Source organism: Scylla paramamosain, chromosome 2, assembly GCF_035594125.1.
Source record: "Scylla paramamosain isolate STU-SP2022 chromosome 2, ASM3559412v1, whole genome shotgun sequence".
NCBI classification, from domain to species: Eukaryota; Metazoa; Arthropoda; class Malacostraca; order Decapoda; family Portunidae; genus Scylla; species Scylla paramamosain.
Window position 1 is genome coordinate 23619784 of NC_087152.1, and position 21751 is coordinate 23641534.

Sequence of the window (21751 nt, forward strand, 5' to 3'; positions counted from 1 at the left end):
AATAAAAAGGAAATAAGAAAAATAGAAAGGATCCGAAGAGCTGCAACCAGATTGGTACCAAGTTTGAGAGATTTAATCTATGAAGAAAGAATAAGGAGATTGAAGCTTCCATCATTACAAGAGAGAAGAGAAAGAGGAGACCTGATTGCTATATACAGAGCTTTAAAGGGTAAGGATCAGGTTGACAAAGAAGACTTATTTGTGTGGGACTCAAGAGATACAAGAGGACATGGAGTGAAATTGAAGAAAACAGCAAGTAGGAGAGATGTCAAGAAATATGGTTTACCCAAATAGAAGCATAGAAATATGGATCAACTTAGATGAAACAGTGGTACAAACAAAAAATATTTATGAATTTAAAGTTAAGCTGGATGCTTATAGATATGGAGACAGGACAGCATGAGCATAGCTCTTTTCCTGTAAAACACAACTAGGTAAATACAACTGGGTAAACACACACACACACACACACACACACACACACACACACACACACACACACACACACACACACCTTTCACTTCTTAATCCATTTATATCCACCTAAGCAGAGTTTCCTATTTCTTGTTAACCTCCAGGTCGAAAATCTTCAACTAAAAACTATGCAGTGTAATGAAAAACAATTTCAGTAATATCTTAGGATATCCATTGATGTTTTTATCCTAAAAGAAAACTTAGTTTATAACATAGTCAAGTGATGTGGCACATGGATTTCATTGGCATTTTTCAATCATATCTTTTGATTGCTGCAGTTTCTCCTCAAGCTTGACAAAATGGGCTCTCAATTGCCTTCCAGTGGCCAAACAGTTGCCAATCAGTCACAGATTAATCACTAATAAGTCACACACTGGAGTCAATGACAAGTGCAAACAAATTGGCAACAATCATCCTCTTTTAATCAGTTGGCCGCCATTTATTGACAAGAGGCCACTGAGTGCAGAGCACTTACTGACCACCAGCAATCGGCACTAGTGGAGACGTGGGGTCCCCGGCTGGCTGGGTTGTCTCTGGTAGGTCTGAGTTGCCCCTAACCTAACCTATCCTCATCTGACCTGGTAACACTGCAAGAAAAATACATGACTGGCAACTCAGACTTGCTGAACGCTGCCCAGCCAGCAGGGGACCCCATGTCTCCACTAATGCCCAACAATCTTACAACTGATTTGGTTGTATGGAGGTAAGTGACCTTTGATAACCAAATTAATTTCCAAAGTATCTTTTCTGCAACCTGTGGTCATGAGTAGCAAGCAACTGTTAGTGGCTCAGTGTGATTAGGAGACACATATATTCTTGACATCTAGCAATACAGGTCATAAATTTCTACTAGCATTTTATTCAAGTTTTTTAAATCTATTTTACCTGTGAACTCTAAGTATTTCACCATTCATTTGCCAAGTTACTTTTTGTACCAATATATATATATATATATATATATATATATATATATATATATATATATATATATATATATATATATATATATATATATATATATATATATATATATATATATATATATATATATATATATATATATATATATATATATATATATATATATATATATATATATATATATATATATATATATATATATATATATATATATATATATATATATATATATATATATATATATATATATATATATATATATATATATTCTTATCTATTTATTTATTTTTTTTTATGTTGGAGGGACACTGGCCAAGGGGGAAAGAAAAAAAAGAGGGGGGGGCAGTGAGACGTTGGTCCCTGAATAGGGTCCACGGCAGTAGTCAAAAATTGAAGGATAAGTGTCTTGAAGTCTCCCTCTTAAAGGAATTCAAGTCATAGGAAGGTGGAAATACAGAAGCAGGCAGGGAGTTCCAATTTACCAGGGAAAGGGATGAATGACTGAGAATACTGGTTAACTCTTGCATTAGAGAGGTGGACAGAATAGGGGTGAGAGAAAGAAGAAAGTCTTGTGCGGCAAGGCTGTGGGAGGAGAGGAGACATGCAGTTAGTGAGATTAGAAGAGCAGTTGGCATGAAAACAGTGATAGAAGATAGCAAGATGGGGATAATTGAGTGTCACTCAAGAAGGGATAGTTGTCTGGAAGGTTGCGTCAAGTTGATAGATGGAGGAACTGAGTTTTTGAGGCACTGAACAATACTAAGTTTGCTCTGCCCTAATCAGAAATTTTAGAGAGATCAGAAGGCAGGTATTCTGTGGCTTCCCCGCATGAACTGTTGACTTCCTGAAGGGTTGGACATCAATGAAAAGACATAGATAAGTGCAGGGTGGTATGATCAGCGTAGGAGTGGATAAGACAAGAAGCTTGGTTTAGAACATCATTGATGAATAATAGGAAGAGACTGGATGACAGGACAGAACCTTGAGGAACACCACTGTTAATAGATTTAGGAGAAGAACAGTGGTCATTTACCACAGCAGCAATGGAACAGTCAGAAAGGAGACCTGAAATAAAGTTACAGAGAGAAAGATAGAAGCCATAGGAGGGTAGTTTGGAAATCAAAGCTTTGTGCCAGACTTTATCAAAAGCTTTTTCCATTCATTCTATTCCATGCTCACATCTTACTGTCCACATTTACACAATCTGTTTTCATGAAATTTCTTGTCTGGTTGAAGTCTCATGCAGTCATTTCTACATTGTCTCATTTCTTATACCATTCACGTGGACTGCATCTGCACTGTAGTTCATACCTTCCTGCAGGGTAGTAATAATTCAGCCCTCACAGTAGCAACTGGGTGGTTACTCTTATTACTAATCAATAGTTTTCATATGCACATGCCCCAGTCATCAATTGTTCAAGTCAATCTACACTTATGTTTGTAGTCATTTTCTGATGGTGAAGGAAGTAAGTGTCACTAAGGTAATAGTACTTAAGCAGTAGCTCATCCCTGCCAACCAGGATCACAGAAGCTCAAAGTTGTAACAAATGACAACAGCTGCAAGACAAGCTGGTGGTGGTCTCTGGAGAGTGGTGGAACACAATTCATTATGAAAAGAGGAGAATGATCATGTCTGCTCCTGTCCTATAAGTAATGTCATAATAAAGGCCACAGAACAATATCTGTAAAAAATAAATAAATAAAAAAAATGCTTTTTATGACTTTAACATCATAGGCAATATGGAAATTCAAAAGATTTAAAATTAAGGGAGTACCTGAGGTGCTCAACATTCAAAATTGCTTAAATAAGTTTTGTAATAAAAATCTGTTAGTGGAAACTTATGGTAAGTGGTACAAAATGCTATACTGAAGCAATATATACCTTTTTGGTCCACATTCTATCTTCCAGGTTGATATCTCTGATGTGAAGCTTTGTATAAAGCTGAAGTTCATCAGACAAGCACATAATTATCTGGTCATTCTCATACTATCAACATCATGTGCATTTACTTCTTGTATTTTGATGCCTCAGATACCTTGCTTGTGGAAGAATTGTTGGCTGCTGCTCCTCACTTACTATGACTGGATGCACTCATTTGTAGTTAACTAAATTAGTGATGATATTCCACCAATATTTAAGGCAAAAAAAAACTATATTTGACAATGCACATCAGTTATCACATCAGTATTACTTGATCTTTGTAGAGCTATAACTATAAAGTACTTTATTAGTCCATATCCTATAAATTTCAATTTAATCAAGAAACATGAAATTCACAGGACATTGGATGCATGTCTACCAGCAGTGTGGAGGAAACTGAAAATAATTTCCACAAATTCAGCCTAAGTGAGAATCTCAGTTTGCTAGGAAGATGTTAACTTTTGATATGATTCCTCCATTTACTGTTGTCTTTCCATGTTTTCTTTTTCTTTTCTATATCTTCCTCTTTATTTTTTCTCCACACTAGCTTATTACAAGTTCTGCAAATTAACAAATGCCTTTTATTGTCAATGGAAGCTCTAACCTAATTTGTAGTGTAACTTATCAAAATATGTACTACTCTTGCTGGCAAATAAAAATAAAATTACCTGATCTGATTTGGAGTTCTGTCATAAAAAGCAAGAATCATCCTACACACAGTGATTAACTGCATTTTGATGTACTTCAACATATGTAATCTCTTAAAGCCTCTTAAATGCAACTTGTTTACAATATCTATCTGTCTCATTTGAGAACACTTATCTGTAATAATCATATTATGCAGAAGTCAATAGGATATGCTTTCCACAAGTACAACACCTGCAGGCAACTACAGTGTAAGTATACATATGATTGACAGATAAGTTATGTATCCAATACCACAAGAACAAGGGACAAAATGGGATGAGATGAGCCTATCATAGCACTGCAAAACAAGATTCATCAGTGTTGGTGTCATGTGAAATTTTTCATCTTAAAGTCATGGATAACCAGAAACAAAATATGGATTTCTATTGTTAAGATCAGACATCTGAAATATTTCATGTTACACTAAAACATGAGGATCACTAGTGCTAAATGCAACACTGTAGTACTGTAAAAAGATCCACACTCATAAATCTATGGGAAATAATCTTTCTCCTGAAAGGAAAGCTAATATGCTAATAAATTCTTACAAGAAAGCAGATATTAATCAGCATTTAAGTTAATGGAATTCAAACTCTCTCACCCAAAAAATGAAATATAGCTAATTATATTGTCACCCATTCAGCCATAATAAGGCCTTGCCAGAGGCTTGAGACTTTTGGCAAATGTCAGTATTCTGGTTATTACAGCATGCCTTTAGTATCTGTACATACAATGTTCTACTCTATATTAGGCAATGGTAAGAACTTGTCCCCATAGGGAGGGAGGGAGGGAGGGAGTGAGGGAGGAAGAGGGGGAGGGAGGGCATTTCCAGTTCAACACTACTGATTGATTGATGGTTATGGATATTTAGATATGTTCCCTCAATTTCATGTCTGGTTTTAATTAGCATCTATTTTTTAATAACATTGTTTGTGCCAAGTGTTTACACTTTGCTGGCATCTCTTTTCCTCTTTCTTCTAAGGCCTTTTTTATTACTGTTGTCAAGTAAAGACTTTCATTGCATCAGTGTTATCTTCACTAAAACTTTGGATGTAAAACCTATATCATATTTTCAGTTGTACATCAGCCGCAAGTTACCATAACTTTTTTACTTAAGATATATATTCAATTTTTATATCCCAACATTAAAGTAGTAAAACTATGGCACAAAATTCTATCTTTATTCACTCCCTCCTGGTCACATGAACATCATCAGTCCTAAACTTTTGTGTTACCCAAGTATCCTGAAGTGGAGTTGTAATGCCAGATGTGTACATGAGGTACAAAACCTGTGCTATCATGGCTCTATTGTCAATACGAGTACAGAATGATTCATCAGTTGCATAGAGTTTTGCTCCTCTCTCTTCACACATTGTTTTCATCATCTGTTGCAATCTGAGATTACAGCCAACACCTCCACAAATGAGTACTTCTTGTGACCCACAAAGAGCCATAGCTTGTTCAGTGGTCTCTACTAATATTACAAATATTATTTCTTGGAGAGAAAAGCAAAGATCACTTTTTGTATATTCTCCACTCTTTAGAAGTTTATCCACACGGTCTTCCAGGTAGGAAAGAATACCAAAAAACGAAACATCCATGCCTTTTACACAGTATGGAAGAGGAAGATATTTTGAACCATTCTTTGCCATTTGTTCAATATTATATCCAGGACTTGTATCATTGGACAGCATTAAAATTGTAGCAAATCTATCCAAGCAGTTTCCAATAGCCATGTCAACAGTTTCCCCAAATATTCTATATCTTTTTCCTAAATAAGCAATTATTTGTGTATTACTTCCACTTACATATAGAACAGTTGGATTTTTTGTTCCTGTTATCCATCTTCCAATTTCAATGTGTCCAACACAATGATTGGCAGCAACAAGCGATTTATCCCACAGCTAGGCAATGATACGGGCCACTACTGCCACACCAGTCAGTGGTGCAGCCATACCAGGACCATTTGTGTAAGCTATGGCACTTATATCCTGGGGAGTGACATCTGCTTTTGAAAGAGCTTGATTGAGGACTTCCAGTACATTTGGCTGATAAAAAAATAATATAACAATAAATATAACTGCTATAAAATATTTATTCCCTTAAGTTAAGGTTGAAATTAGCTCTGCAAAATGAAATCTACAAATGAAAGGAAAGTAGGTTACCCTTTCTTAAAAAAAAGTTTCTAACATTCCATACAAAACCCTAGCATAAAAGGACCATCAATGCCATACAAGAGTTTCTGCAAATTATAACATAAAAATACATATAAGAAAATATGCAGACTGCAAAAGGCCAGCTGACCTAAACAAGGCAGCTTCTGAGCACTCAAAACTGAACATTTGCTATCTTCATCCATAAATATCTCATGTCTGTTCATCTGCTTTGTTCACTATGTTTGTTCCACCATCCACAACACTATTTGTAAACCAAATTCTATTGATCATTTTTTTTTAAATCTAAAGATTTAAAAAAAATTAAATTGTAAGAGCTTTTTAGCCAGTTTAAATAATGTACTTCTCATATCACCATTCATTCTACAACTTTTGGATGAATACAACTTAAGCATTTTAACTTCATCATATTATATGCACAGACTCTAGCCTATATCTTTAATAATAAGACCAAAACTAAACAGCACAATCAAAGTGTATTTAACAAAAGCCAAGCACAACCTTGCGTCACATCTGTTCTACCACTACTAACATTCCAATTAATAAAACTAAGTACTTTGCACTGTTGTACACACTAATGCACTTCTTTCTTGGCAGGAGATCAGGGGATGTCATCACTCTGAAATTTCTTTCTGAAGTTGATCTCGTTATGCTCATGGTCTTTATGGTATAGTTTTTTAAAGTGTTTTTTTTTTTATAAATAATATTTATGTACAAGATAGTATATTTATTCATGCTGAATCTCATTTTCTTGCTTATCTGACCCTTTTATACATACTGTCTAGGTTGTTCTATAATATGATAACCAGAATGTTTAAAAAAGGATTCTATTTTATGTCAACTAGGAACACAACAGATGTATCATCATTATATAATAATAATAATAATAATAATCACTATCATAATTATGATTCCTCTTTTGAAGCACTAAAAGTAGCACTTCCAAAAGTAACATCAAAGTTACACTGTTCAGGTCTTATTCAGGCAATGTGTGGGAAGCATGGTAGCTTAAGCAGTAGTGCATCTGACTACAATGCAAGTGAAAGGTTCAAATCCTGGCTATGGCTGGGATTTTTCTGGGATGGCTGCCTGCTCCTAGGTTCACTTAGCCTTAAAATGGGTACCAGTCACCAATGCCTGATAACATAAGGGAGACAGAGAAAGGAACTGGCCATCCTTCTTAATATGCTGAGGCCCAGCAAGGATGGTGCTACTAGCCCTATGCCAATGCTCACAAATGAGTAAGGTACACCTTTATTCTTTGTACAGCACTGATCTCCATCTCATGGGAGGGATATATGTCTGTTATACTCATTACAAGGAGGATGATTAAAAGGTATAAGGAATGCAAAATATTCCTTACAAGAGGAGACTAAAGGTTTTAGATTTTCATTCAATACAGGTGTAGATTAAGAGGGGATCTGATACTGACATGACATAAGGTATATATGTAGAGAGACATAAGCAAAATCCTTAGTTTGTAATCATGATAGAACAGATGTAATAGCTTCAAGTTTGATAAATTTGAAAAAAAGAGATAGGAAGAAATTGGTGACTGGAAAATTCAATGAACAGGTTGTTATTGCCATGTCAACAGAAAGCTTTAAATTCAAAAAGGGATGTTAGGTGGAAATAGGTAGGTAATTCTTACACAGGAGATGCTACATATAAGCCAACGAGCTTCTTACAGATTCATCAATTTTTTTATGTACTTAAATTTATAGTAAGGTAACTTAATAATCCCTCGGGAAAGAAAAATACACCAGGTATTCAATATATGCTACTTCAAAATGTGCAAATTCTATCATATGTGACTAATCAAAATGTGCCAAGTATAAAGTATACTCAATATGTGAGAGAGATTCCGTATTATGTGAGTAGCAGTGGTGGTGCAACTGGTTGGTGAAGCAGGGTGGCTGACTCACACTAGAGGGTGGTGGGTGCAAATGTTTCCCCACACTTTCCTCGCGCTGCACCCAGATCACAATTTCAAATTTTTCGTTTGTTTACAATATTTTCATATTACATTTTAGAATTTATCTTTATCAATGCATTTTAATGTTGCTTTAGTGTTTTTTTTTTGTGAAACAGTGCTGGAATAAATATTTAGATGGTTAAAAAATAGGCTGTAGAACATAAACCCCCTATAATTAATGATAGGTTCACTATATGTGAATTCTCATTATGTAACTTTCTTGCAGAACATAACCATTGCATTTAACACATACCAGGTGTATTTCTCTAAAGGCTAGAACAGTATATCTGTAGAATAAGAAGCATGGAAGGAAAGAACTGGAGAGTGCAAGGATATGTATGGACAGGAGCAAGTGGAAACTCTGTACTGTAGCCACTATCCTTGGAGGAAATTCCAAGAGACAGGAACAATAACATAATGAAAGCAGCAAGAATTCACCAAGTATACACATGCAGTTCCTGTGTAATATATGCACATCTAATTTCATCAGTTGTCCCTGTTCATTAATCTATCTGATCATTCTCCTAAAGCTCCTTACTGGCCTTGCACTAAAAAACTGACAGCTGGATCTACTCTACATGGTTGTTTTTTCCCCAAAATTTTCATTTGACAATCAACCATTTCCTATCTCCCCTTTACATACAACTTCATGAAGTTTGAAAGTGTTATTTCTTGCTATATCTAGATTACTAATCCTAAGGAAGTTGTCTGCCTCTCTATTCCTTATGTCACTCATTGGAACAAACATATAGACTGATAACTAGTCAAAATAATCAGTAGACAACCTAGAATTAAGTCTATTGGATGTTAAGAGAGTCCATACTAGCTGATAAGACTTGTAAAGATCAGTAGACTGATAACTAGACAAAAATAATCAGTAGACAACCTAGAATTAAGGTCTACTGGGTGTTAAGAGAGTCCATACTAGCTGATAAGACTTGTAAAGGTCAGTAGACTAGACAAAAAAACTAGACAAAAATAATCAGTAGACAACCTAGAATTAAGGTCTACTGGGTGTTAAGAGAGTCCATACTAGCTGATAAGACTTGTAAAGGTGATAACAAAATAACATGAATTTGAGAATTGCTGCAGTAAATCATTGGAAGAGAGAGAGAGAGAGAGAGAGAGAGAGAGAGAGAGAGAGAGAGAGAAGAGGGGGGATTCTTGAAAATGTGGATATGCTTATGTTAAGCTGAACTTTTACTTTAGGAATGGATTGTGTTGACTATTATCCCTCTGTAGGTAATCTATACTGTTGAGAGTTTTGGGAACATAAAAATTAAGATGAAACCAGTACGGAAATTACAATGAAAGCAAGACCAAGGCAATGATTTTACATAGTATGAATTTGTGGGCACAATGTTCTGATGATGAGTAGTTGTCCTTGGCTGAATAGTGTATGCTGGAAGGATCTGGGAGGTGATGCTATCCTATGCACAAGATACAATGACAAGGTATGAGTGATGGATACAGTTATACTTCCAATGTGGAAAGTGGGAGTCAAACAATGGAGCCAAAGATGAGAGGTACTTGTCTTGTTGTTGGAAAAGAAAACCTACTGTTTGATATATTTCACTACTGACGTGATACTGGTCATGGGATACAATAGCTGATACAATAGCTGATACAATAGTGATATATGTCCGGCGAGGATTTAACAAAAATACTCTATCTTGAATTATACCAATACCAATTTTATTTGCACTTCCCTCTGGGCCCATGACAATGATCATTTTTCTGTGCTGATAAGTTCTGTGAAAAAAAAAAATGCATGTATTAATCAATAATCACTACTCAGGAGAGAGAGAGAGAGAGAGAGAGAGAGAGAGAGAGAGAGAGAGAGAGAGAGAGAGAGAGAGAGAGAGAGAGAGAGAGAGAGAGAGAGAGAGAGAGAGAGAGAGATAGGGCAATGGTGGAGGGAAGACGGCAAAAAGAAATGTGAATTGGCTTTGCTATGTCTACTGGGTATTGTTTTGATGATTGGACAGACTACATTACAAGAAAAGTATCTCCATAATGTTTCTGTGCATGTTAGGCACCAAAACGCTAAAAACCAGTAAAGAACTGGAAAACATTAGAAAAAAAAAAAAAACTGTGAAAAACGTACAGAAACGGAAGGGAATTGAACTATGAGTCTTTCTGAGTTTCTTAGGTACCAAAATGCCAAAATATATGAATAGCACTCTATATGGAGAAACAGAAAACCATTACCCCCCCAAAAAAAAGTGTATTTTAAGTGTATTTCACATTGTTAGGTAAAAAAAAAAAAAAAACTCCAAAATGCATGCAAAGCATCCTAGATGGGAAAATAAGCGACATTTCCAGAAACGTGTCTTTTGAGTGTTAATGAGAATGCAAGGCACCAAAACGCTAAAAAAGCATGGGAAACACAATATATAGGAAAAGAAAAACAACATTATCAGAAACGTGTTTTTTTTTTTGTGTGTGTGTTTTCCAATTATGTATCAAAACGCTAAAATGCATGTTAAACATCCTTCATGGAGTAGCACTATAACATTACCAAAACAAGTATTTTGAGTGCTTTTGAGCTTATTACGTACAAAAACGCTAAATTGCATGGAAAGTACCCGATATGGGGAAACGAAAGCACATTAGCAGAAAGGTGTATTACCTATAAGTGTTTTTGAGTTTCTTACATACCAAACCTTAAAATCGCATGAATAGCACTCTATATGGAAAAACAGAACATTAACAAAAAACGTGTATTTTGAGTGTATTTCACATTGTTAGGTACCGAACACGCAAAATGTACGCAAAGCACCCTATTTTGGGAAAGGAATCTAGATTTCCAGAAATATGTCTTTTGAGTATTTATGAGTGTGCTAGAAACCATAACGCTAAAAAATATGGAAAGCTCTTTATATGGCAAAACAAAGCAACATTAACAAAAAAGTCTCTTTTCTATGTTTTTGAGCTACTTATGTACAAAAACGCTAAAACAAATGCAAAACACCCTTTATGGAGAAATAGAAAAACATTACGAAATACAAGTACTTTGACTGTTTTTTTGAGCTTCTTAAGTAGGAAAACACCAAAATGCAAAGAAACTTATATGGCGAAACGAAAAGATATTATGAGAAACGTTTATTATTATTATTTTATTTTTTTTTAGTTTCTTAGGTACCAAAACCATAAAACGCATATATAGCACTCTATAGGAAGAAACAGAACAACACTACGAAAAAAAAGTGTATTTTGAGAGTATCTTATTGTTAAGTACCAAAACGCCAAAAATGCATGAAAAGCCTCCTATATGTGGAAGCGAAATGACATTACTAAAACGAGTGTTTTGAATGTTTCTGAGCTTGTTAGGCACGCTAATAAAAAGCATGGAAAAAAAACCCTCGTTACCAAAAACGAATCTTTTGAGTCTTTTTTTCTGGTTCTTACTTAACAAAACTCTAGAACGCATGCAAAACACCCTTTATGAAGAAACAGAATGATATTACCAAAAAACAAGTATTTTGAGTGTTTTGAGCTTGTTATGTAGAAAAACGTTAAAATGCATGCAAATTACTTTATATGGGGAATCGAAAAGACATTACGAGAAACGTGTATTAGGAGTGTTTTTAAGCTTCTTAGGAACGAAAAGACTAAAAACACATCAATAGCAATTGATATGGAGAAACAGAAGAAATTTATCTAAAAACTTGTGTTTTGAGTATTTTTCACATTATTAGGTACCAAAAACGCCAAAGAAAGACGAGTTTTTGAGCTTCTAAAGTAACAAAAATGATAAAGCGCATGAATAGCGCTCTATAAATAAAAAAAAATAAAAACATTAGAAAAACATGTATTTTATGTATTATTCATACTTAACAGAATGCAAAAAATGCATGCAAAGACCTCTATAAGTGGAAACCAAACTACATAACCAAAGACGTGTTCTTTAGCGTGTTAAACACGAAAACGCTAAAAATCATAAAGTTCACCTTACTTGGAAAAACAAAACATCATTACGAAAAACGTGTCTTATGAATGTTTTTGAACATTTTACGTTCAAAACGCTAAAACACATGCAAAACACGATTCATGGCTAAACAGAATAATATTACCAAAAACAAGTATTTTGAGTGTATTTGAGCCAGTTTCGTTAAAAGAAAAAAAAACGAAAAAAAAAAAGGCATGCAAACTATCCTATGTGGGGAAACGAAGATACATTATGAGAAACGTGTATTATTGGTGTTTTAGCGCTTCTTTAGAAAGCAAAACGTGAAAACGCGTTAAAGGCAGTCTATATGGAGAAATAGAATAACATTACCAAAAACGTTTATTTTGATTTATTTATTTATTTTCTTTTTAATTTTATTAGGTATCTAAATGCCAAAATGCATTCAGAGCCCCTATATATGGGAAAATGAAACAACTTTGAAAGAAACGTATCTTTGGGTATAACATATAAATGTTATAAAAAAAATGAAAATCACTCAATATGGGAATAAAAAAAAAAAAAACATTACTAAAAACGTGTCTTAAATGTTTTTTTTTTTTTTTTTTTAGCTTATGACGTTCGAAACCCATGCAAAACACCCTTTATGAAGAAACAGAATAATATTACCAAAAACAAGTATTTTGAGTGTTTTGAGCTTGTTACATACAAAAAGCGCAAAAAATGGATGTAAAATACACTGTTAAGAAAAAAAAAAAGACATAACGAGAGAAATGTATTACGAGTGTTTTTAGCTTCTTAAGTAAAAAAAAAAAAAAATAAAATAAAATAAATAAATAAATAAATAAAAGGCAAGAAAAGCACTCTATGGACAAACAACAACACTACTAAAATCGTGAATTTTCAGTGTATTTCACATGGTTAGGTACCAAACCCAAAAATGCAAGCAAAGTACCATGTATCAGGAAAGAAAACAAATGTTCCATAAACATGTTTTATAAGTATCTATGATCGTGTTAGGTAAAATAACGCTATTAAACATAAAAAAAAAAAACTCCCTGGCTTTATGGGAAAACAAAACATTACAAAAATGTGTTTTTTGAGTGATTTTCTGCTACTTACATACCTAAACGCTAAAATGCATACAAAACACCTTTTATGGAGAAACAAAATAACTACAAAAAGCAAGTATTTTCACTGTTTTTGAGATTGTTACGTATAAAAAAAACAAATGCATGGAAATTACCATAAATGGAGAAACGAAAAGACATTACGAAGAACGTTTATTATGAGCGTTTTTAAGCTTTTTGGTACAAAAATGCTAAAAAGTATGACTGATATTCTATATGAAGAAACAGAACAATATTCCGAAAAAAACACATTTTAAGTGTTTTTTCACAGTTAGGTATAAAAACGCCTAAATGCATGCATAGCGTTACATATGGGAAAAGGAAACGATTTTTCCAGAAACGTAGCTTTTAAGAGTTTATGAGCGTGTTAAGCACCAAGACCAACACCAAAAAGCAAGGAAAGCACCTAATATGGTAAGATAAAACATTACCAAAAACATGTCTTTTGAGTGTTTTAAGTAAGGTACTTACGTATCGAAATGCTAAAACGCATATAAACAACCTGTATATATATAAAAAAAAAAAAAGTATATTTTACGTTTAATTTGAGCGTTTTGAGGGTGTTGCGTAGAAAATGCCAAATTGCGTGCAAATGACTATAAAAAAAAAAAAAAATGAAGACATTACGAAAAAATGAGTATTACGAGTTTTTAAGCTTCTTCGGTATTGTTGCGCCCACCCCTAACTCCGGACGGGCGTGTTATCCACACGGGCACGGGTCGAGAAATTACGAGTAGAGCTTCAAATAAGTCACACTGAACGCCGGGACAAGGCACACACACGAGGCCGGGGCACAAGGAAAAACACGGGTACTATTTCCTAGGTTTATTGACAAATCCTCCGCAAGTGCACTGCTTTACAAGTTCACAGGGGGCACCACAAGTCTCCCAGGGCACGACAGGCACTCAACAGGGCACTCAAGGCAGGGAAACACTTCTAAAACAGGCAGGCACACGCTGTCTTCCTCTCGAGCCACGTGTCCCCGCTCTCTCTCTCTCTCTCTCTCTCTCTCTCTCTGCCTTCCCGTCTCTCCCAGTGCTGCCACCTCCAACAGTGCTGCCACCCACACCAAAAACGTATTTTTAATGGTTACCACATTGATAGGTAGGAAAATAATAAAATGCATGCAAAGCTCCTCTTTATATAGGGAAACGGAACGACATTACAATAAACATATCTTTTGAGTGTTTTTTTTTTTTTTTTGCTTAGGCACCAAGCATGGAATGGGAATAAGCATCGGAATAATAATAAAAAAAAAAAAAAACTTTACCAAAACGTGTCTTTTGAGTGTTTTCAGCTTCTTACGTACCAACACGCTAAAGCGCATTCAAAACACCTTTTTATGGAGAAACAGAATAACATTACCAAAAACAAGTATTTTTGAATGTTTTTAAGCTTGTTACGTACAAAAACGCCAAAATACATATAAGATACACTATAAAATAAAACGAAAAGACATTACGTGAGATGAGTATTATGATTGTTTTCAGCTTCTTAGATACTAAAACGCTAAAATGCATAAATAGCATTCTATATGGAGAAACATAATAACATTACACAAAACGTGTATTTACAGTGTTTTTCACATTCTTAGGTATCAAAACGCCAAAATGCATGCAAAGCCTGATATATGAAAAAAAAAGATATTACCAAAAACGTGGTTTTAATTGTTTTTGAGCGCGTTAGGCACGAAACCGCAAAAAAAAAAAAAAAAAAAAACATGGCAATCACACTATATGATAATACAAACAACAGTACGAAAAACATCTCTTTCGTAGTAAAACGTACTAAAACAGAATAACATAATCAAAAACATGTATTCAGAATACATGTTTTAGATAATGTTTATGGCTATTTATCCATAAAGGGTGTTTTGAATGTGTTTTAGCATTTTAGTACGAAAGAAGTTCTAAAACACTCAAAAGAAAAGTTTTTCATATTGTTATTTTGTATTATCATATAGGGTGATTTCCATGCTTTTCAGCGGTTGAGCGTTTTTGAGCTTCTTAGGTAATAAAATCCCCCCCCCTCCCAAAAAAAAAAAAGAATAGCATTATATATGGCGAAACAAAACAACACTACGAAAAACGTGTATTTGGAGTGTTATGTACCAAAACGCCAATATGCATGCAAAATACTATATGGGGAATCGAAACGATATCACCAGAAACGTGCCTTTTGAGCATTTTTGAACGTTTTAGGCAAAAAAAAAAAATAAATAAATAAAAAGCATGGAAAACACCTTATATGGGAATACAAAGGAACAATACCAAAAACATGTCTTTTTTAGTCTTTTTCAGCTTTTTATGTACCAAAACCTTGAAACGTATGCAAAACACCCAATATGGAGAAGCCGAATAATATTGCAAAAAAAAAAAGTGCTTTGAGTGTTTTTGAGTTTGTTAAGTACAAAAAAAAAACGACAAATATATGCAAATTGCAATATATAGGAAAACGAAAAGATATTACGAGAAATATGTTTTACCTATGAGTCTTTTTAAGCTTCTTAGTTACCAAAGCACTAAAAGGGATGAATGCTACTCTATATGGAAGAAGGGAACAATATAACGAAAAACGTGTATTTTAGATATTTTTCACATTGTTAGGTACTAAAATGCTAAAATTAATACCTAGCACTTTATATGGAGAAGGAAACGAGATCTCAAGAAACGTGTCTTTTAAGTGTTTACGAGCGTGACAGGCACAAAAAAAAGTATTGAAAGAACCATATATGGAAAAAGCAAAACAACATTACCGAAAACATATCTTCTGAGTGTTTTTGAGGTACTTATTAAAATGATAAACAAATGCAAAACAATATATATATATATATATATATATATATATATATATATATATATATATATATATATATATATATATATATATATATATATATATATATATATATATATATATATATATATGCAAAAAGACAATAACTCTAAAAAAAAAGTGTACTTTGAGTGTTTTTGACCTTGATACACAGAAAAATCCCAAAATGCATGCAAAATACACTACATAGGGAAACGACAAGACATTACGAGAAACATGTATTATGAGAGTTTTTTGAACTTCTTAGTGCCAAAATGCTAAAAAGCATGAATAGTATCCTATGTGGAGAAATAGAATAACATTACTTAAAAGGTGCATTTTGAGTCTTTTTGACATTATTAGGTACCAAAAAGAAAAAGAAAATGCACGCATAACACCTTATATGGGGAAGGGAAATGAGACTTACAGAAACGTGTCTTTTGAATGTTTTTCAGCTACTTACGTACCAGAACGTTGAAACACAGGTAAAATACTCTTTATTTAGAAAGACAACAACATTACCAAAAAACGAGTATTTTTGAGTATTTTTAAGCCTGTTACGTATATAAACGCCAAAATATATGAAAAATACCTCGTATGTGGAAAGGAAAAGGCATTACGAGAAACCTGTATTATGAGTGTTTTTGAGCTTCTTTAGTACCAAAACACTAAGGAATAGTATTCTCTATGGAAAAGAGAACAATATTACAAAAAAATGTGTATATTAAATGTATTTCACATTGTTAGGTGCTATAACGTCAAAATACATGCAACGATCTCTATATGGGGAAAGGAAACGACAGCTTCAGTAACATGTCCTGTTTACGCAGATGTTTACGTAGAAAAACGTCAAAAAAAGCAGACAAAAAGACCCTTAATGGGGAAACAAAAGTCATTAAGATAAACGTGTATTATAAGAGTTTTGAGCTTCTTAGATACCAAAACGCCAAAACACATGGATAATACCTGATGTAGAGGAACAGAACTACAAAAAAAAAAAAAAATTGTTTTTTTTTTTTTTTTTTTTTTTTTGCTTTTCACATTGTTAGGTACTAAAGAATGCATGGGGTTTCCTAAATGGATAAACAAAACGACATTACCAGAAACGTGTTTTTTCACGTGCATCAAAAAGGCCAAAAATACATTCAAAGTCCCTTCTATGGTGAAACAAAACGACAATACAAGAAACGTATCAATTGAGTGTTTTCCTGCATGTTACGCACCAAAACGCTAAAAAGCATTAAAGCACCATGTATAAAAAAAAAAAAAAAAAATTGCAAGTGTTTTTTAGCTTACGTACCAAAAAGCTAATACGCATGCAAAACACTCTTTCTGAAGAAACAGTATAACATTACCAAAAACAAGATTTTTTTTTGTGTCTTTAGCATCTTACGTAGGAAAACGATAAAATACAAACGAAAGGGCATTACGAGAAACGTGTATTTTGAAACTTTTGGAGCTTCTTAAGTACCAAAACGATAAAAAGCATGAATAACGCTTTATATGGTTAAACAAAACAACATTACCAAAAACGTGTATTTTGAGTATATTTCCCTTTGTTAGATACCAAAACGCCAAAATGCATGTAAATCACCCAATATAAAGAAAGAAATTGAGTTTTCCAAAAAAAAATTTTTTTTTTTTGAGTGTTTATGAGCGTTTTTTTGCAACAAAATGGTAAGAAGCATGGAAAGCACCCTAAATAAGAAAGGATAACAAGATTAACAAAAACTTGTCTTTGGGAGTTTTTCAGTTATTTATGTACCAATACGCTAAACCACGTGCAAAGCACAGTTTATGGAAAAACACAATAATATTACTAAACAATTTTGAATGTTTTTTTTGAGCTTGTTACGTAGAAAAATGCCAATATGCATGCAAATTACGCTATATGAGGAAACGAAAAGACATACGAGAAACGTGTATTATGAGAGTTTTTGAGCTTTTAGATATCAAAGTACTAGAACGTATGAATATCACTTTATACGAAGAAAATAAGCAATATTACCAAAAAAAAAAATGTATTTTGAGTGTATTTCACATTTTTAGGTATCAAAACGCCAAAAAGGTATGGAAATACCAAGCAATATTACCAGAATCTTTTCTCTTGAGTGTTTTTTGAGCATTTTAGGCACCGAAACTCTAAAAAGCATGGAAACAACCATATATGGGAAAATAAAATAACATTACGAAAAACGTGTCTATTGAGTGTTTTTGAACTACTTACATACCAAAACGCTAAAACACATGCAAAACACTCCTTATGGCTAAACAAAATAAAATGACCAAAAACAAGTACTTGTTACGTTGAAAAACGCCAAAATGCTTCCAAAGTACCATTTATGGGGAAATGAAATGTCATTAAGCGAAATATGAATTATGATTTTTTTTTTTTTTTTAGGTTCTTAGGTATCAAAACGCGAAAACACGTTAACAGAACTCTATATGGAGAAATAGAACAACATTACCAAAAACGTTTATTTTGGGTGTTTTTTTTTTTTTTTCACAAACGCCAAAATGCATGCATATGGGGAAACTAAACGACATTGCAAAAAACGTATCTTCTGAGTGTTTTATTTTTCTGCATGTTAGGTACCAAAACGCTAAAAAGCATGAAAAGTACCCTATATGGGAACAAAAAACATTAGCAAGAACGTGTCTTTTAAGTGTTTTACCTAAACACTAAAACGCAGGCAAAACACCTTTCATGCAAAGTACCCTATATGGGGAATCGTAAACACATTACAAGAAACGTGTATTATGAGTATTTTAGATCTTCTGAGATAGCAAAACACTAAAACGCATAAATAACACTCTATATGGAGAAACAGAACAACCTTACAAAATGTGTACATTGTGTGTATTTCACGGTTAGGTGCTATAACGTCAAAATGCATACAAAGCACATTATATGGGGAAAAGAAACGATATTTCCAGAAACATGTCTTTTGAGTGTTTATGAGCGTGATAGGCACAAAAATGCTAAAAAGCACTGGAAACACCATGTATAGGGAAACAAAACAACTTTACCAAAAAAAAAGTGTCTTTTGAGTTTTTTTTAGCTACGTGCGTACCAAAATGCTAAAACATATGCAAAAAAGCCTTTTGAAGAAACAATAATTTTAAGAAAAAAAAATTAATTAAATAAAAAAAAAAGTGCATGCAAAATGCACTACATAGGGAAAAAAAAGACAATGCGAGAAACTTGTATTATGAAAATTTTTCAGCTTCTTAGGTACTAATATGAATAATACTCTCTATGAATAATACTCTCTATGGAGAAAAAGAAAACCATTACCAAAAACGTTTGCATGCAGAGCACCCTATATGGGGAACGGAAACTAGATCTCCAGAAACATGTCTTTTGAGTGTTTATGAGCGAGCTACGCACCAAAATGATGAAAAGCATGGAAAGTATACAATATGGGAAAACAAAACAGTTACCAAAAATGTCTCTTTCCATTTTTTTTTTAGCTTCTTACTTAATAAAACGATAAAAAAAAAGATGGGAAAAACCCTTCAAGGAGAAAAGTAAAAGTTTACCAAAAAAAGTGTCTTTTGAGTGTTTTTGAACATGTAGAAAAATGCCAAAATGAATGCAAAGAACTCTATATGAGGAAACGAAAAGACACAACCAGAAACGTATATTATGAGAGTTTTTGAGCTTTTTGCTTAGGTAACAAAATGTTAAAACGCATGAATATCACTCTATATGGAGAAAGAACAACGTTACCTAAAACGTACATTTTGTGTGTTGTTAACTTTGTTATATACCAAAACACCAAAATGCAATCAAAGCTTCTTATATGAGGACACGAAACGATATTATCAGAAACGTGTCTTTTGAGTGTTTTGTAGCTTTTTAGGCAAGAAAATGCTAAAAAGCATGGAAATCACTCTAAATGGGAATACATACCAACGTTACGAAAAGCGTGTCTTCTGGCTATTTTTGTACTTACTAACCAAAACGCTAAAACGCATGTAAAACACCCATCATGGTTAAACGGAATAACATTACCAAAAAGAAGTATTTTGAGTGTTTTTGAGCTTCTTACGTTGAAAAACACACACACAAAAAAAATGCGTGCAAAGTATGAAGAAAGGAAAAGACATTACGAGAAACATGTATCATGAGAGTTTTTGAGTTTCTTTAGTACCAAAACCCGAAATTGCGTTAATAGCACTCTGTATGGAGAAACAGAACAAGATTATCAAAAACGTGTATTTTGACTGGTTTTCACATTGTTAGGTACCAAAAGGTAAAAAAAAAAAAAATATGCATAACACCCTATACAGTAAAGGAAACGACATCTCCAGAAACATGTCTTTTAGGTGTTTATGAGCGTGTTAGGCACCAAGACGCGAAATAAAACAATATAACCAAAATCATGTCTTTTGAGTGTTTTTTTTTTACATACTTACGTACCAAAACGCTAAAACCCAGGTAAAACACCCTTTATGGAGAAACAATAACTTTTTTTTTTTTTTTTTTTTGAGCTTCTTAGGTACCCTAAGTGTCTTGACACCCCCCTCAACTATTTCTTCATTAACTTCTGCAACATTCGCGGTCTCAGATCTAATTTTCAATCTGTAGAACACCACTCTTCTAAACCTCATCTTCTTTTCCTCACTGAAACTCAGGTGTCTGAGGCAACTGACAATAATCCTTTTCTGTTCCCTCCTACTTTCTCTATCCTCATTTTCGATCCAAAGCTGGATGCTGCGTTTATGTGCGCAATGACTTAACTTGCTCTCGTGCCCACGCTCTTGAATCTTCCGAGTTTTCCACCATCTGGCTACGACTACAGAGTCACTCTCATACAAAATTTATCTGTGCTGTATACCTCTCACCTAACTCCTCCGACTATAAGAAATTCTTTGACTACTTAACTTCCAAAGTGGAGCACATTCTGACCCTCTTCCCTTTTGCAGAGATCTCCATTCTTGGAGACTTCAATGTTCACCATCAGCTTTGGCTTTCCTCTCCCTTCACTGACCATCCTGGTGAACTAGCCCACAACTTTGCTATCCTCCATGACCTAGAGCAATTGGTGCAACACCCTACTCGTATTCCTGACCGTCTTGGAGATACGCCCAACATTCTTGACCTTTTCCTGACCTCTAATCCTTCTGCTTATGCTGTCACCCTTTTTTCTCCGTTGGGCTCCTCCGATCACAATCTCATATCTTCTTTATCTTGTCCTATCGCTCCAATTCCTCCTCAGGATCCCCCTGAGCGAAGGTGCCTCTGGCGTATTGCCTCTGCTAGTTGGAGGGACCTGAGGAGGTATTTTGCTGATTTTCCTTGGATTGACCACTGCTTCCGTGTCAGAGACCCGTCTTTGTGTGCTGAGCGCATAACAGAGGTGATAGTATCTGGCATGGAGGCGTACCTTCCTCACTCTTTTTCTCGTCCTAAACCTTCTAAACCTTGGTTTAACACAGCTTGTTCTTGTGCTATACATGATAGAGAGGTGGCCCACAAAAGGCACTTAAGCCTTCCATCACCAGAATCTCATGCACTTTATATTTCTGCCCGGAACCATGCCAAGTCTGTTCTCCAACTAGCCAAAAACTCCTTCATTAACAGAAAATGTCAAAACCTTTCAAGATCTAACTCCCCTCGTGATTTCTGGCATCTAGCCAAAAATACCTCCAATAACTTTGCTTCTTTTTCTTTCCCTCCTCTATTTCAACCAGATGGCACCACTGCTATCACATCTATTTCTAAAGCTGAACTCTTCG

At 34.1% G+C, this 21751-nt stretch overlaps 1 pseudogene; it reads right to left on the bottom strand.

Moving 5' to 3' along the window:
* Positions 1-5187: 5187 nt before the first annotated feature.
* On the bottom strand, positions 5188-9885 carry LOC135107089 (tRNA N6-adenosine threonylcarbamoyltransferase-like; annotated as a pseudogene).
* Between the last annotated feature and the right edge of the window lie 11866 nt (positions 9886-21751).